Genomic DNA, 19,501 nt, shown 5'->3' on the forward strand with positions numbered 1-19,501 from the left:
AACAGACCATGGAAAATAACATCATGAATAGTATTAATGCCAGTCTGAATGGTCTCACCTCTACTTTGCAAGCTCTTATGTCACAGATTGGATCAACATAAAATTCCAGTAACTAACCTTCAAGCTCCACTGAAATCCCCTCTCAACCATTACCCAATCCAAAGGGAGGCATTAATGCCATCACCCTAAGGTCTGGAACCACACTGCAAGAGAGGAATCAGGAGGAACCAAGCCCACCAAAACACACCTCAGCTGAAGAGGTAGTACAAATAGAAGATGTTGAAGAGGAAGAGAACATACAGGACATAGCTGAAGAAGAAATAGCTCAACCACAGGAGGAAGCACCAAAAGGCGCAAACACCATAGAAAACACTACTCCTATTCCATTTCCACAACTTGCAAGGAAGCCCAGGAAGCAGCTAGAACCCGACCCCAAAATGGTAGAAATATTCAAAAAGGTTAAGGTAACTGTTCCTCTTTTTGATGTTATTCAGCAGGTACCTAAATATGCAAAGTTTCTAAAAGACTTATGTATCCATAAAGACAAAATTAATGAATTAGAAACTATTCCTTTAGGTAGTTCTATATCTGCTTTAATGGGAGGATTACCTGAAAAATGTAGTGATCCAGGTCCTTGTATAGTTAGCTGTACTATTGGTGGTGTAGTAATTTATGATTGCATGTGTGATTTAGGAGCACGTGTCAGTATAATGCCTTTGTCTATATATGATATTTTGAGGCTCCCTCCCTTAAAATGGTCGGCAGCTCGTTTTGTGTTAGCTGATAAAAGCATTATTCAGTGGCTGGAGTTGCTGAAGATGTTTTGGTGAACATTAAAGGGCTTACATTTCCCACTGATTTTTATATCTTGGAAATGCCCCATAATGATTCAGATAACCCATCATCACTCCTACTTGGAAGACCATTCCTGAAGACATCAAAATTCAAATTGGATGCTTTTTCAAGAACATACTCCTTTGAAATAGATGGCCGCATAGTAATCTTCAATCTGAATGGAGTCATTGACAACCCCCCAGAAGATCGTTCTATCTTCCAGTGTGATGTCATAGATGAAAGTGTAGCTGAAGTTCACAAGGAAGAGTTTGAAGAGAGGCACACTGGACAAGGTCCAAGTGTGGGGCCCCTTTTAACTGACAATGAGGGCACTTTGCCATTTTCACAAGCCCGAGATAATCCAGAGCCTGCTCATGATCAGAAGTTAGAATTGAAACCCCTCCCTCCGCATCTCAAATATGCTTATCTAAAAGATGAGCAGAGGTTTCCAGTTATCATTGCAAGGGAACTTACTTCTCAACAAGAAGAGCAGTTACTTGATGTGCTGAGGAAGCATAAGAAGGCAATTGGGTGGAGCTTGGCAGACATAGTAGGCATCAACCCTCAAGTATGTGAGCACAGAATATTTTTAGAAGAGGGAGCAAGACCTGTCCGTCAACCCCAAAGAAGATTGAATCCCACCATCTTGGAAGTTGTCAAAAAGGAAGTGACCAGACTATTGGAAGCAGGTATCATATATCCCATTTCAGACAGTGAATGGGTAAGCCCAGTACAAGTGGTGCCCAAGAAGTCTGGAGTCACTACAGTAAAGAATGAGCATGGAGAGCTCATAGCAACTAGAGTTCAGAATGCTTGGAGAGTCTGCATTGATTACAGGCGTCTCAACCAAGCTACCCGTAAGGATCACTTCCACTTCCATTCCTTGATCAAATGCTGGATCGCCTGTCAGGTAAATCACATTATTGCTTTTTTAGATGGTTATTTCCAGATTCATATAGCTCCTGAGGATCAGGAAAAGACTACTTTTACATGTCCTTTTGGGACTTATGCTTACAAGAGAATGCCCTTTGGCTTGTGCAATGCACCAGCTACTTTCCAAAGGTGCATGATGAGTCTTTTCTCTGATCTTATTGAGGACTGTATGGAAGTTTTTATGGACGATTTTAGCATTTATGGTGATTCTTTTAGCCTTTTCTTAGATGAATTATCTAGAGTATTAGATAAATGTGTTAATACAAACCTTGTATTAAATTTCGAAAAATGTCACTTTTTGTTAAAACAAGGAATTGTATTAGGACATGTGGTATCTAATAATGGCATTTCTGTAGACCCAGCAAACATGAATGTTATTTCTAGTTTACCTTACCCCTCTTCTGTGAGGGAAGTCCGTTCGTTCCTTGGCCATGCAAGTTTTTACAGGAGATTCATTAAGGATTTTAGTAAGGTCGCACTTCCCTTATCCAGATTACTGCAGAAGGATATTGAGTTCGAGTTCAGTGCGGATTGCAAACAAGCGTTTGATAAGCTGAAGACTGCTCTGACTCAAGCTCCAATTGGGAGAGGACCAGACTGGAACCAGCCATTTGAAATCATGTGCGATGCTTCCAATCATGCAGTAGGAGCAGCGCTGGCTCAGCGTGAAGGTAAGGATCCTTTCGTTATTGCTTATGCGTCTAAGACTTTAGACAATGCCCAGTCCAACTATACTACTACTGAGAAAGAGCTTCTTGCTATTGTTTTTGCTCTGGATAAATTCTGAGCTTATTTACTTGGTGCTAGAGTAGTAGTGTATTCGGACCATGCAGCCTTAAATTATCTATTAGCTAAAAAGGAGTCCAAACCAAGACTTATACGTTGGATACTGCTGATGTAAGAATTTGATTTAGAAATAAAGGACAGGAGTGGTAATCAAAATTTAGTGGCAGACCACTTGAGTCGCCTTGAGCATATTAAGGATGATTCTACTCCTATGGATGATAATTTTCCTTTTGATAACTTGCAAGCAGTATCTGAGGTAGTCCCTTGGTATGCACCTGTTACTAATTATTTCGTTAGCCGCACATTTACTCCAAATTTTTCCAAGCATCAAAGAGACAAGCTGAAAAGCGAGTCTAAATATTATATATGGGATGACCCATATTTATGGAGATGTGGTGTTGACCAGGTAATTAGATGTTGTGTGCCTCAATCAGAATTCCAGTCCATTTTAGAAGCCTGTCACTCATCTGAGAGTGGAGGACATTTTGGCCCTCAAAGAACAGCTAGAAAGATCTTAAACTGTAGATTCTGGTGGCTTACTCTTTTTAGAGACGCTGCTGAGTTTTGTAAATCTTGTCTCCCATGCCAGAAATTTGGTAATATATCCAGGAGAGATGAGATGCCTCAACAAATTATGCTTTTCTGTGAAATTTTTGATGTTTGATGCATTGACTTCATGGGTCCATTTCCAAATTCTAATAGACATTTTTATATATTGTTAGCTGTGGATTATGTTTCCAAATGGGTGGAAGCAATTCCTACCCACACTGATGATGCTAACACTGTTGTTTCCTTTGTGAGAAACCATATTATATGTCGCTTCGGATCACCACGAGCAATCGTGAGCGATCAAGGCACCCATTTTTATAATAGGAGACTGACAGGATTAATGAAGAAGCATGGGATAATTCATAAAGTTGCAATAGTTTACCATCCCCAAACTAATGGGCAAGCCGAGGTGTCAAACAGAGAAATTAAGCGTATCTTGCAAAAGATAGTAAAGCCTCATAGAAAAGACTGGAGCACCAGGCTACAAGATGCACTCTGGGCATATAGAACAGCATACAAGACACCCATTGGGATGAGTCCTTTCCGCTTGGTTTATGGAAAAGCTTTTCATCTCCCAGTTGAAGTAGAACATAGAGCCTTTTGGGCAGTTAAGGAGAGCAACATGGGAATTGAGAAAGCCGGAGCTGAAAGGAAGTTACAACTGCAGGAACTGGAGAGCCTTCGCCTAGAAGCTTATGAAAACACCAGAATATACAAGGAAAAGATGAAGGCTGTACATGATCAAAACATCAAGAAGAAAGAGTTCCAACCTGGGGATTTAGTCTTCCTTTACAAATCTCGACTAAGGCTCATGCCAGGTAAGTTGAGATCAAGATGGGAAGGTCCATACAGAGTATAGAAGGCCGAACCGTACAGAGTTTATCACCTAAGCCATCCTTCAAGCTCTGAACTTATTAAGTTTAATGGACAACGCCTGAAGCTATACCATGGCGAGAAGATGCAGAGAAACAAGGAGCTTGAGATCTTCCTCTTGGAGGATCCCCACATAGCAGAAGATTGAGCTAGTGGAGCGTCCAACTTATGGACGTTAAAGCAAAGTGCTAGGTGGGAGACAACCCACCATGGTATGATCGTTCTTTTCTTTATTTTTAGTTTTCCTATTCAATAATTCTTCTCTTTCTTAGTACTTTCGTGCATCTGCATTTACATGTTTTTATTTCCAAAAAAAAAAAAAATTTCGCTACGCGACGCGATCGCATCAGCGACGCGTCCGCGTCGTAAGGAGAGTAAAGAAAATATAAAGATGAACAGAAAGTCATGCTGGAGCGTGGCTGGAGGCGTGCCAATGGCACAAATAAACCCATGCGACCGCGTCGCTGACGCGTTCGCGTCACATGGGAATTATGGCCTCCCACGCGACTGCGTGCCCCACGCGGCCGCGTGCCCTGAGTTTCGACGTAAAAGGGTGCACAATGAAATATTGTGCGAGAGTGATGCTGGATTGGTGCTGGAAGTACAATCCTTATCACGCGACCGCGTCGCCGACGTGGCCGCGTCATACATTTTCTGACGCACAATCACGCGATCGCGTGACCCACGTGATCGCGCTGTCCCAATTTTGGCAAATAAATTAATTTGAACAGAGAGTTGTGCTGGTGCGAGGCTGCACTCGCGCCAGAAGCATAACATGGGCCACGCGACCGCGTGACCGACGCAATTGCGTCACCATACTTGAAACGCATCCACGCGAACGCGTGCCCCACGCGGCCACGATGTATGCGCCTCACAGCTCAACCTAAAATTGCTACATATCTTGTCTTTCTCTCCTCCAAATCCTAATTTTTCTTTTCCCTCCTTCTTTCTTCCTTCTCCCTTCTTCCTTCTATCTCACCTATCACTCTCTCTCTCTCTCTCACCTCTATTACCAAGGTTCTATTTTCTTCTTCCTTCTTCTCTTTTCTATCATTCCTATTATTTTATATATTATTTTCTTTTTCTTTTTCTTTTTCTTTTCATTATTCATATTTTCCTTCTTCTTCTTTTCCTTTTTACATGGTGTTAAAAATTTATTTGAGTCATTATTCCTCATTATGTGCTTGTGGATTGTTGCAATTTGTTTGAAAATTATTATTTTTAAGGGATTGCTTGCATGTTCACCTTCATACTTTCTATATCTTATTTACCATGCATGCCATGTGTTTGTGAAAAAGCCTATATAGCATTATGCACTTTTCTACATTACTTTACTCTACTATTCAATGCTTGCTTTTCACAAATTTTCTTTACTATTGTTTTAATTGAATTTAATTGTCAATACAAATATTTTGGCTTGTTACAACTGATGCTTGGTCTATGCTACTCATGCCCTTTTCCGGCATGCCAATAACCACCTTGCATCTACTTATCTTTCGGTGCACTGACTATTTTTCATTGTTGGCTTTTCACATGTACTCGAGAGCCCGTGCTAATGTCAACTACATCCTAATGTGTATCCATCACCACTCTTCCATTCTCTTCCTTGCTATATATCTATTTGAATTTAATTTCCTTTCTCCTCTCTTTTTAGGATGGCCACCAAGAAAGGAAAGGAGAAAGCAACTCCTAAACCCCCAGCAATAAGAGGCACTAAAAGAGCATCAGTGGCAGAGCCGTCTTCAACCGCGGTCAAGCCCTCAACAAAAAGAGTTAAGAGGTTAATAAAGGTTGATGACAAAGAGAAAGCCTTTCCAGCAAAGGAAACTGCGCGATTTCCCAATCGCTACTGTGAGCAGATGTTCCCTATCCTGGCAGAAAGGAACTATAACAATGAATACCTTCTTGTCCTCCCGTCCAATATTGCTACCTTTGTTGAGCCGAAAATTGAACGAAGACAATGGGGTTTCCTACGGTGACAGCCTAGGCAGGTCAATCTTTCTTGGGTAGTTGAGTTCTACTCTAACTTCTACATGCCAACCCTGTAGTCTGTTTATGTCCGGCAGAAGTAAGTCCCCATTACAGAAACGACCATTCAGCAAGCTCTGAGTCTTCCCCCTATTCCAGAAGGAATGGACGCCTTCCAAGAAGCCGCACTTAAGCGCCAAAGGTACCAATTTGACTGGGACTCCGTTCTCGGAGTTATTGCATTACCTGGCAGCCGTTGGATCTATGGATACCACTGTACCCGCCCTAAAGGAATCTTAGCTTCATCACTTACCTTGGAGGCTCGCATATGGGCACAGATCATGTCCCATTACGTCTTTCCGAGCACTCATGAGTCCTCCTTCACTCCAGACATGGCTGTTCTACTATGGTGCATCCTTACAGACCAACCTCTGAATCTCTCACGACATATCCAGAATGCTATGGGACACGTACAAATTGCGGGCAATTTACCTTTTCCCGCTCTAGTCTCAGATCTTGTCTCAGCCGCCGGAGTCTCCTACAGAGCTGGGGACACCAAAGTCGTGCTTCCACGGGATGATCAGTATGTCCCTAACGGAAAATACCTCAGACTTCCAGCAGCCACTACAAGTCTTCCTACTGCTCCAGTTGAAGATAATCCTTCTTCACCACCACAAGCACCTACAACTGATGAATTGCTCCAGCAGATAATCAAGAGGTTGGATCGGCAAGAACACAAAGCTAAGTTGAGAGAGCGCCGTAACAACTGAAGATTCAAACACCTCAGGGAGCTACTTAGAGGAGATTGCAAAGACTCAGACACCCCCAGAATTCACTTCTTTTACTAGCACAGGGAGCCATGATGGTCCCGATTATGGAGATACTGCTACCAGCCCACCCCTGTTCCTGACAGACGGCACTGAGGATGGTGCAAAGCCTTAAGTGTGGGGAGGTCGGTCAGTACCTGACTTCCGGAGGTAATTTCTCTTCTCTAGCACCAATAATTAGGATATTTTAGTTAGATTTTCTTTCTTTTATAGAATAGAATAAATTGCATAGGTTATGATAGTTGCATGCATGTTCTACTTGATTGAAAAGACAATAAGTTTCTTTTAAGACTCTATCTTTGGAACAAAATTTCACTAATTTTTCAAAATTTTTATGATAAATTTGCTTGAGTTGTATTTGGAACATGACATTTGAGCTAAAGAACACACAACCTGTGAAAGATTTGAGCCTTTATGTATGGTTACATTATTTAACCATAATGATTTCATTCTTGTGTATTTACTTCTCTATGAATGCAATCTATATTTTGTTTTATCTTATATGTCCAATATTTATTATATTTGCATGCTTGCACATGATTGAGGCCATTATTTGTTTAAACTCATGATGAGCGGATAATTTATACGCTTTTTGACATTGTTTTTAGTATGTTTTTAGTAGGATCTAGTTACTTTTATGGATGTTTTCATTAGTTTTTATGTTAAATTCATATTTCTGGACTTTACTATGAGTTTGTGTGTTTTTCTGTGATTTCAGGTATTTTCTGGCTGAAATTGAGGGACTTGAGCAGAAATCAGATTCAGAGGTTGAAGAAGGACTGCTGATGCTGTTGGATTCTGACCTTCCTGCACTCAAAGTGGATTTTCTGGAGCTACAGAATTTGAAATGGCGCGCTTCTAATTGCGTTGGAAAGTAGATATCCAGGGCTTTCCAGCAATATATAATAGTCCATACTTTCGCCAAGAATAGATGACGTAAACTGGCGTTCAACGCCAGCTTTCTGCCCAAATCTGGCGTCCAGCGCCAGAAAAGGATCCAAAAACCAGAGTTGAACGCCCAAACTGGCACAAAAACTGGCGTTCAACTCCAAGAAGGACCTCTACACGTGCAACACTCAAGCTCAGCCCAAGCACACACCAAGTGGGCCCCGGAAGTGGATTTATGCATCAATTACTTACTTCTATAAAACCTAGTAGCTAGTTTATTATAAATAGGACCTCTTACTATTGTATCAGACATCCTGGATTGTATTTTGATCCTGTGATCACGTTTTGAGGACTGGCCATCTCGGCCATGCCTGGACCTTTCACTTATGTATTTTCAACGGTAGAGTTTCTACACTCCATAGATTAAGGTGTGGAGCTCTGCTGTTCCTCAAAGATTAATGCAAAGTACTACTGTTCTCTATTCAATTCATCTTATTTCGCTTCTAAGATATCCATTCGTACCCAAGAACATGATGAAGATGATGATTATGTGACGCTCATCATCATTATCCCTTATGAATGTGTGCCTGACAAACACTTCCGTTCTACATGCAACAAGCTAGAATGAATATCTCTTAGATCTCTTAATTGGAATCTTCGTGGTGTAAGCTAGAATGATGGCGGCATTCAAGAGAATCCGGAAAGTCTAAACCTTGTCTGTGGTATTCCAAGTAGGATTCAATGATTGAATGACTGTGACGAGCTTCAAACTCGTGAGTGCTGGGCGTTAGTGACAAAAGCAAAAGGAGGGTGAATCCTATTCCAGCATGATCAAGAACCGAAAGATGATTAGCCGTGCTGTGACAAAGCATGTGAGCATATTTTTCACTGAGAGGAGGGGATGTAGCCACTGACAACGGTGATGCCCTTGCATAAAGCCAGCCATGGAAAGGAGTAAGACTGATTGGATGAAGATAGCAGGAAAGCAGAGGTTCAAAGGAACGATTGCATCTCCATACGCTTATCTGAAATTCTCACCAGTGAATTACATAAGTATTTTTATCCCTATTTTATTAGTTAAATTTGAAAACTCCATAACTATTTTATATCTGCCTAACTGAGATTTGCAAGGTGACCATAGCTTGCTTCATACCAACAATCTCCGTGGGATTCGACCCTTACTCACATAAGGTATTACTTGGATGACCCAGTGCACTTGCTGGTTAGTTGTATCGAAGTTGTGAACCATGGTATTGGCACCATGTTTTTGGCGCCGTTGCTGGGGATTGTTCGAGTTTGGACAACTGACGGTTCATCTTGTTGCTCAGATTAGGTAATTTTCTTTTTGTTTTCTTTTCAAAAATTTTTCAAAAATCTTTCAAAATTTTCTCACCTGTTTTCGAAAAAAAAAATTTACTAAAAATAATGTTTTCAAAAATAAATTATTCTATGGCTTCAAAAATTTTTAAGAATGAATTCTAGTGTTTCATGAAGCATGTTGAAGCCTATCTGGCTGTAAAGCCATACCCAAACTGCTTTGGGATTGGCTAATCACCTCAGTGGAGTCATGCCAATCCTTCTGGATAGGGTATGTCAGGCTTGTCATGTCTGAATTACACTCATATTTTTATTAAAGCTTGGCTGGCTATTAAGCCATGCCTGACCCTTTGATTGGAGCTTTAAGACTAATATGACAAGATTCCTGGAATTCATATTAAGGATTTTGAAATCCTTATCTTTGTTTTTCAAATAATTTTCGAAAAAAAAAACAAAAAAAAAATTTAAAAAATCATAAAAATCAAAAATACTTTTGTGTTTCTTGTTTGAGTCTTAAGTCATATCATAAGTTTGGTGTCACTTGCATATGCATCTTGCATTTTTCGAAAATATCATGCATTCATAGTGTTCTTTATGATCTTCAAGTTGTTCTTGGTCAGTCTTCTTGTTTGATCTTGATGTTTTCTTGTTTTGTGTTTTTTCTTGTTTTACATGTGCATCTTTCGTTTATTAGAGTCTAAACATGAAAGATTTCTAAGTTTGGTGTCTTGCATGTTTTCTTTGCATATAAAATTTTTCAAAAAATATGTTCTTGATGTTCATCATGATATTCACGGTGTTCTTGGTGTTCATCTTGACATTCATAGCATTCTTGCATACATTCATTGTTTTGATCTAAAAATTTCATGCATTGCATTATTTTACTTTTTTTCTCTCTCATCATAAAAATTCAAAAAAAATAAAAAAAATATCTTTCCCTTTTTCTCTCATCAAATTCGAAAATTTGGATTGACCTTTTCAAAAATTTTTAAAATCAAATTGTTTCTCATGAGTCAAATCAAATTTTCAATTTGAAAATCTTATCTTTTTCAAAATCTTTTTTAGAAATCAAATCTTTTTCAAAAACTAATTTCTATCATATATTTTCAAAAATATCTTCTCATCTTATCTTTTTCAAAAATTTGATTTTCAAAATATCTTCTCTAACTTCCCAACTCCTTATCTTTTCAAAATTGATTTTTGTTTCAACTAACTAACTAACTTTTTGTTTGTTTCTTACCTTTTTCAAAACCACCTAACTAACTCTCTCTCTCTCTCTATTTTCGAAAATATCTTCCCTCTTTTTCAAAAATTTCTTTTTAATCAACTAATTATTTTATTTTTATTTTGAATTTTCAAAAAAAAAAAAACTACTAACCTTTTTCAAAAACTATTTTCAAAAATCACTAACTCTTTTTCAAAAATTGTTTTCGAAAATTCACTTCCCCCTCTCATCTTCTTCTATTTGTTTATTGATATACTAACATCTTTCCTTCAACTCACCAAAAATCCGAACCCCCTCTCTCTCTGAGTTCAGATTTTCTTTTCTTCTTTTTTTCTACTAACACAAGGACCTCTATACTGTGGTATAAAGGATCCATATTAGTATTATTTTTTTTTCTGTGCCTTCTTCTTTGTCATATGAGCAGGAGCAAGGACAAGAACATTCTTGTTGAAGCAGATCCAGAACCTGAAAGGACTCTGAAGAGAAAATTAAGAGAAGCTAAATTACAACAATCCAAAGATAACCTTTCAGAAATTTTCGAACAGGAAAAGGAGATGGCAGCCGAAAATAATAATAATGCAAGGAGAATGCTTGGTGACTTTACTGTACCTAATTCCAATTTACATGGAAGAAGCATCTCCATTCCTGCCATTAGAGCAAACAACTTTGAGCTGAAACCTCAGCTAGTTTCTCTGATGCAGCAGAACTGCAAGTTTCATGGACTTCCATCTGAAGATCCTTTTCAGTTCTTAACTGAATTCTTGCAGATCTGTGATACTGTTAAGACTAATGGAGTAGATCCTGAAGTCTACAGGCTCGTGCTTTTCCCATTTGCTGTAAGAGACAGAGCTAGAATATGGTTGGACTCTCAACCTAAAGATAGCCTGAACTCTTGGGATAAGCTGGTCACGGCTTTCTTAGCCAAGTTCTTTTCTCCTCAAAAGCTGAGCAAGCTTAGAGTGGATGTTCAAACCTTCAAACAAAAAGATGGTGAATCGCTCTATGAAGCTTGGGAAAGATACAAGCAGCTGACCAAAAAGTGTCCTTCTGACATGCTTTTAGAATGGACCATCCTAGATATATTCTATGATGGTTTGTCTGAGTTATCAAAGATGTCATTAGATACTTCTGCAGGTGGATCCATTCACCTAAAGAAAACGCCTGCAGAAGCTCAAGAACTCATTGACATGGTTGCTAATAACCAGTTTATGTACACTTCTGAGAGGAATCCTGTGAGTAATGGGACGCCTATAAAGAAGGGAGTTCTTGAAATTGATACTCTGAATGCCATATTGGCTTAGAAAAAAATATTGACTCAGCAAGTCAATATGATTTCTCAGAGTCTGAATGGAATGCAAGCTGCATCCAACAGTACTCAAGAGGCATCTTCTGAAGAAGAAGCTTATGATCCTGAGAACCCTGCAATGGCAGAGGTGAATTACTTAGGTGAACCTTATGGAAACACCTATAACTCATCATGGAGAAATCATCCAAATTTCTCATGGAAGGATCAAAAGCCTCAACAAGGCTTTAATAATGGTGGAAGAAACAGGTTTAACAATAGCAAGCCTTTTCCATCATCCACTCAGCAACAGACAGAGAATTATGAACAAAATACTTCTAATTTAGCAAACTTAGTCTCTGATCTATCTAAGGCCACTGTGAGTTTCATGAATGAAACAAGATCTTCCATTAGAAATCTGGAAGCACAAGTGGGCTAGCTAAGTAAAAGGATCACTGAAATCCCTCCTAGTACTCTTCCAAGCAATACAGAAGAGAATCCAAAAGGAGAGTGCAAGGCCATTGACATAAGCACCATGGCCGAACCTGTAAGGGAAGGAGAGGACGTGAATCCCAAGGAGGAAGACCTCCTGGGACGTCCAGTGGTCAATAAGGAGCTTCCCTCTGAGGAACCAAAGGACTCTGAGGCTCATCTAGAGACCGTAGAGATTCCATTGAACCTCTTTTTGCCCTTCATGAGCTCTGATGAGTATTCATCTTCTGAAGAGAATGAGGAAGTTACTGAAGAGCAAACTGCCAAGTTTCTTTTTGCAATCATGAAGCTGAATGCCAAATTATTTGGCATTGATACTTGGGAAGTTGAACCTCCCTTGTTTATCAATGAACTAAGTGATCTGGATCAACTGACATTGCCTCAGAAGAGACAGGATCCTGGAAAGTTCATAATACCTTGTACCATAGGCACCATGATCTTTAAGGCTCTGTGTGACCTTGGTTCAGGAATAAACCTCATGCCCCTCTCTGTAATAGAGAAACTGGGAATCTATGGGGTGCAAGCTGCTAAAATCTCATTAGAGATGGCAGACAATTCAAGAAAACAGGCATATGGACAAGTAGAGGACGTGTTAGTTAAGGTTGAAGGCCTTTACATCCCTGCTGATTTCATAGTCCTGGATACTGGAAAGGAAGAGGATGAATCCATCATCCTAGGAAGACCTTTCCTGGCCACAGCAAGAGCTGTGATTGATGTTGACAGAGGTGAACTAGTCCTTCAATGGAATGAGGACTCCCTTGTGTTTAAAACTCAAGGATCTCCCTCTGCAACCATGGAGAGGAAGCAGAAAAAGCTTCTCTCAAAGCAGAGTCAACCCAAGCCCCCACAGTCAGACTCTAAGTTTGGTGTTGGGAGGCCACAACCAAATTCTAAGTTTGGTGTTGAACTCCCATATCCAAGCTCTAAGTTTGGTGTTGGGGAGTCTCAACAAAGCTCTGCATATCTGTGAGGCTCCATGAGAGCCCACTGTCAAGCTATTGACATTAAAGAAGCGCTTGTTGAGAGGCAACCCAATTTTTATTTATCTAACTATATTTTTCTTAGTTATATGTCTTTATAGGTTCATGATCATGAGGAGTCACAAAATAAATATAAAAATTGAAAACGGAATCAAAAACAGCAGAAGAAAAATCACACCCTGGAGGAGCATCTGCCTGGCGTTCAACGCCAGAGCAGAGCATGGTTCTGGCGCTGAACGCCCAAAATGGGCAGCACTCTGGTGCTGAACGCCCAGAACAAGCATGGTTCTGGCGTTCAACGCCAGAAATGGCAACAAATGGGCGTTGAACGCCCAAAATGGGCACCAACCTGGCGCTGAACGCCCAGAATTGTGTGCAAGGGCATTTTACATGCCTAAATTGGTGCAGGGATGTAAATGCCTTGACACCTCAGGATCTGTGGACCCCACAGGATCCCCACCTACCTCATCATCTCTCTTTCCATTCATGATCATCCCTTCTGTTTTCCATTTACCACTCACATCCATACACCCACTACCTTCAAAATTCAACATCTCTCTCCCACCCAATACCACCCATATGGCCGAATACACACTCCCATCCATCTCCTTCATATCTTCTTCATTCCTTCTTCTTTTGCTCGAGGGCGAGCAACATTCTAAGTTTGGTGTGGTAAAAGCATAGCTTTTTTGTTTTTTCCATAACCATTGATGGCACCTAAGGCCAGAGAAACCTCTAGAAAGAGGAAAGGGAAGACAAAAGCTTCCATCAAGGGTCTATAGCTCAGTGGTAGAACATTTGACTGCAAATCAAGAGATCCCTGAGATACCTCAGGGGATACATTTTCTTCCACACAATTATTGGAAGCAACTAAGGGTGGAACATCAAGAGCACTCCATCATCCTTCATGAAATCAGAGAAGATCTAAAAGCAATGAAGGAGGAGCAACAAAGACAAGGAAGAGACATAGAAGAGCTCAAGGACATCATTGGTTCCTCAAGAAGGAAACGCCACCATCACTAAGGTGGATTCATTCCTTGTTCTTATTTCTTCTGTTTTTCGTTTTCTATGTTATGTGCTTATCCATGTTTGTGTCTTCATTACATGATCATTAGTAGTTAGTAACTTTGTCTTAAAGTTATAAATGTCCTATGAATCCATCACCTCTCTTAAATGAAAAATGTTTTAATTCAAAAGAACAAGAAGTACATGAGTTTCGAATTTATCCTTGAACTTAGTTTAATTATATTGATGTGGTGACAATGCTTCTTGTTTTTTGAATGTATGCTTGAACAGTGCATATGTCTTTTGAAGTTGTTGTTTAAAATTGTTAAATATGTTGGCTCTTGAAAGAATGATGACTAGGAGAAATGTTATTTGATAATCTGAAAAATCATAAAAATGATTCTTGAAGCAAGAAAAAGCAGCAAAGAACAAAGCTTGCAGAAAAAAAAATAGGCGAAGAAAAAAAGAAAAAAAAAAAGAAAAAGCAAGCAGAAAAAGCCAAAGCTCTTAAAACCAAGAGGCAAGAGCAAAAAGCCAATAACCCTTAAAACCAAAAGGCAAGGACAAATAAAAAGGATCCCAAGGCTTTGAGCATCAGTGGATAGGAGGGCCTAAAGGAATAAAATCCTGGTCTAAGCGGCTAAACCAAGCTGTCCCTAACCATGTGCTTGTGGCGTGAAGTTGTCAAGTGAAAACTTGAGACTGAGCGGTTAAAGTCAAGGTCCAAAGCAAAAAAAGAGTGTGCTTAAGAACCCTGGACACCTCTAATTGGGGACTTTAGCAAAGCTGAGTCACAATCTGAAAAGGTTCACCCAATTATGTGTCTGTGGCATTTATGTATCCGGTGGTAATCCTGGAAAACAAAGTGCTTAGGGCCACGGCCAAGACTCATAAAGAAGCTGTGTTCAAGAATCATCATACTGAACTAGGAGAATCAATAACACTATCTGAACTCTGAGTTCCTATAGATGCCAATCATTCTGAACCTCAACGGATAAAGTGAGATGCCAAAACTATTCAAGAGGCAAAAAGCTATAAGTCCCGCTCATTTGATTGAAGCTATGTTTCATTGATAGTTTGGAATTTATAGTATATTCTCTTCTTTTTATCCTATTTGATTTTCAGTTGCTTGGGGACAAGCAACAATTTAAGTTTGGTGTTATGATGAGCGGATAATTTATACGCTTTTTGACATTGTTTTTAGTAGGATCTAGTTACTTTTAGGGATGTTTTCATTAGTTTTTATGTTAAATTCACATTTCTGGACTTTACTATGAGTTTGTGTGTTTTTCTATCATTTCACTTATTTTCTGGCTGAAATTGAGGGACTTGAGCAGAAATCAGATTCAGAGGTTGAAGAAGGACTGCTGATGCTGTTGGATTTTGACCTCCCTGCACTCAAAGTAGATTTTCTAGAGCTACAGAACTTGAAATGGCGCGCTTCCAATTGCGTTGGAAAGTAAACATCCAGGGCTTTCCAGCAATATATAATATTCCATTCTTTTTCCACGAATAGATGACGTAAACTGGCGTTCAACGCCAGCTTTCTGCCCAAATCTGGCGTCCAGCGCCAGAAAAGGATCCAAAACCAGAGTTGAACGCCCAAACTGGCACAAAAACTTACGTTCAACTCCAAGAAGGACCTCTACACGTGCAACACTCAAGCTCAGCCCAAGCACACACCAAGTGGGCCCCGAAAGTGGATTTATGCATCAATTACTTACTTCTGTAAAACCTAGTAGCTAGTTTATTATAAATAGGACCTCTTACTATTGTATCAGACATCCTGGATTGTATTTTGATCCTGTGATCACGTTTTGGGGGCTGGCCATCTCGGCCATGCCTGGACCTTTCACTTATGTATTTTCAACGGTACAATTTCTACACTCCATAGATTAAGGTGTGGAGCTCTGCTGTTCCTCAAAGATTAATGCAAAGTACTACTGTTCTCTATTCAATTCATCTTATTTCGCTTCTAAGATATCCATTCGTACCCAAGAACATGATGAAGGTGATCATTATGTGACGCTCATCATCATTATCCCTTATGAACGCGTGCCTGACAAACACTTCCGTTCTACATGCAACAAGCTAGAATGAATATCTCTTAGATCTCTTAATCGGAATCTTCGTGGTGTAAGCTAGAATGATGGCGGCATTCAAGAGAATCCGGAAAGTCTAAACCTTGTCTGTGGTATTCCGAGTAGGATTCAATGATTGAATGACTGTGACGAGCTTCAAACTCGCGAGTGCTGGGCGTTAGTGACAGACGCAAAAGGAGGGTGAATCCTATTCCAGCATGATCGAGAACCGACAGATGATTAGCCGTGCTGTGACAGAGCATGTGAGCATATTTTTCACTGAGAGGAGGGGATGTAGCCACTGACAACGGTGATGCCCTTGCATAAAGCCAGCCATGGAAAGGAATAAGACTGATTGGATGAAGATAGCAGGAAAGCAGAGGTTCAGAGGAACGATTGCATCTCCTTACGCTTATCTGAAATTCTCACCAGTGAATTACATAAGTATTTCTATCCCTATTTTATTAGTTAAATTCGAAAACTCCATAACTGTTTTATATCTGCCTAACTGAGATTTCCAAGGTGACCATAGCTTGCTTCATACCAACAATCTCCGTGGGATTCGACCCTTACTCACGTAAGGTATTACTTGGATGACCCAGTGCACTTGCTGGTTAGTTGTATCGAAGTTGTGAACCATGGTATTGGCACCATGTTCTTGGCGCCATTGCCAGGAAAAGAAAGAGCCATGAATTTTACATAATCAAAGTGTAATCACGATTGCGCGTACCAAGTTGCTCACGTTGCCAGGGATTATTTGAGCTTGGACATCACAATTTTGTGCACCAACTCACTTATCCAAATTAAGCCTACCCTTTTCAATTACCTTTGTTAACCACTTTGAGCCTTTAAATCCCATTTGTTCTATATTTTACCACATTACTAACCTTAAGCTGAAAAATAATTTTATATCCCAAATTGAATCTTTGGTTAGCTTAAGATAGAATTGTGTGTGCTAGTTAAGTGTGGGAAATCGTGGGAACAAAAGTTGTTAACGGAATGTGTCATGAGAATTTAATGGGAATTTGGATACCTACTCATGTGAAACTATAAGAATTAAAAATCTATGTGCATTGATAAGCTATATTTCTTTCAATTTAAAAAAATAAAATAAAAAAATAAAAATAAAAATAAAAATAAATAAGGGGACAAAAATTACCCCAATGTTAAATTCAGAACTCAAAGATCAATGCACATATGATAGAATCAAATACAAAGTTGATACATGAGTATGGATTGAAAAAGGGAATTATGGGTAGCTAGGCATGAACTTTAAGATTACATTAAAAATATATAGGTTGGGTTGAAACTTGGGTTAATTAAAGATTCAATTTATTAGCTCACTTAACCATATGTATACCCCTACCTGTACCTTGGCCCCATTACAACCTTGAAAAGACCTCATGATGTTTGCATTGGTATATTAATTGTTGTTGATTGGTTAGGAGAGGAACAAAAGTTAGAAAGCATGATTAGAGAAGGATAGAGTGATTACCCTATACACTAGAGATTAGAGCGTACATACATTATCAGTGAGGGTTCAATGCTTGAATTTTCATGCTCCCTGCTTTCATGAGCTATCTTCTTGCACTTTTATCTATTTTATTGTATAATGATAGAATTAGTGGAATTTGATTTGTAATTGTTTTGAAGAGCTTATTTACTTTTGATCAAGTGGGCAAGAATCATATAGTTGCATTTATTTATATATATAGGATTGCGTTGCATTTCATGAGTTTCTACATGTTCATACTTATTTACTTGTCTCCTTCAATTAAGCATGAGGACATGCTAATGTTTAAGTGTGGGGAGGTTGATAAACCACTATTTTATGGTTTATATTGTGTTTAATTGTGTGGTTTTATCATGATCCTTACCCACTTATTCATTAAATTAGCATGAAATTATAATTCCTTCCTGAATTTATTACATGTTTGAAAACTGCTTCCTACAGACTTTAATTGTGTATTTTTAATTCTCCTTTATTCCATTCGATGCTGTGATCTGTGTGTTGAGTGTTTCAGACTTTATAGGGTATGAATGAGTTGGAGATTGGAAAGAAAGCTAGCAAAAATGGAAGGAACACAAGAATTTGAGGAGATAACCAGCGAGAAGTGACGCGGTCGCCTGGCTCATGCGACCGCGCGAAGGAGAGCAAATCGCAGTGACGCGGTCGCATCGCTCACGCGGCCGCGCGGATTGGAAAAGGTCAAGCGACGCAGTAGCGTGGACGATGCGAACGCGTGGCAAGGAAAAGCGTGAATGACGCGTCCGCATGGATGACGCGATCGCGTGACATGTGCGATCTGCATAATCTGCAGAATTCACTGCGGGCAATTTTGGACCTTATTTCGACCCAGTTTTCGGCCCGGAACAGCAGACTAGAGCCAGAGAATATGCAAAAACAAAACACAACATTCATTCTACACAGTTTTCAGTTTTAAATCTAGTTTTACTCCTTTAGGTTTTTCTCTCTAGGTTTCAGAATTTTAATTTTTAATTGGTCTTAGCATTGGAACATTGAGAAGAGTTATTTCCTTATCAAGACTTCGTCATTCTAGTTCGTTCTCTTAACTTGGTTTTGTTCTTCCATGTTCTTTGCTTTGTTCAATTTTGTCATTTGAATACTTTCATGAGTATTTAATACAAGGATTATTCCTTTCATTTTAATTTATTTTCCATTCCAATAATCATGTCTTCTTTTAATTCTCTTTCATATGTTATGGATTTATTATTTACAATGAGCGAGTAGTTTCTTCACTTGATGGGGAGTTGATTGAAAGGAACTCTTGAGTTGGAAGGATTGAAAGAGAATTTGTAATTGGGTTAACTGTTGGATTGCTATCCAGTCACTAACACCAATCCCTTTGAACTAAGTGGGTTGCAACTCATGAATAGATCTAGCATTCCAACTTGTTTGACTTTCCTTTACCTAGTAAAGGATAACTAAACAAAATAACTATTAATTATAAATTAATCTTGAAATCATTCCATCAATAATAGAGATTCCAACTAATCAACTCCCAGTCAAGGCTTTTATTCATATTATTTAAATTTTCTCAATTTAATTTTCCATCTGCAACTCGTTGGGAGATGACTGGGACTCCAACTCCCAGTAATTTTTAATTTAAACTCTCTGGGACATATTTCTAAATTGATAGGCATATTTTCGGCTTGCAACGTAACTATTTTAATAATTTTTAATTCACCAACTTCTGTGTCTCATCAGGGAGCTCCTCTTAAGGTGGCTTGTGCTTGAAACTATCCTTGAACATCCACCAATGCTTGAATCTCCAATAAGCTTTAGTCTTCAAAGATGATAACTCTAAGCCTTGATGGAGTTCCACACAAGCCATGGGCTCCCAAATTTGATTCTCCTTGTGCGATCTGGGATCCCACACTTTGTTTTGACACCCATCTTCAAATTGATCATCATGATTCCAATTGGGTGAGAGGTGATC

Source organism: Arachis hypogaea, chromosome 18 (assembly GCF_003086295.3).
Source record: "Arachis hypogaea cultivar Tifrunner chromosome 18, arahy.Tifrunner.gnm2.J5K5, whole genome shotgun sequence".
Classification (NCBI taxonomy): domain Eukaryota; kingdom Viridiplantae; phylum Streptophyta; class Magnoliopsida; order Fabales; family Fabaceae; genus Arachis; species Arachis hypogaea.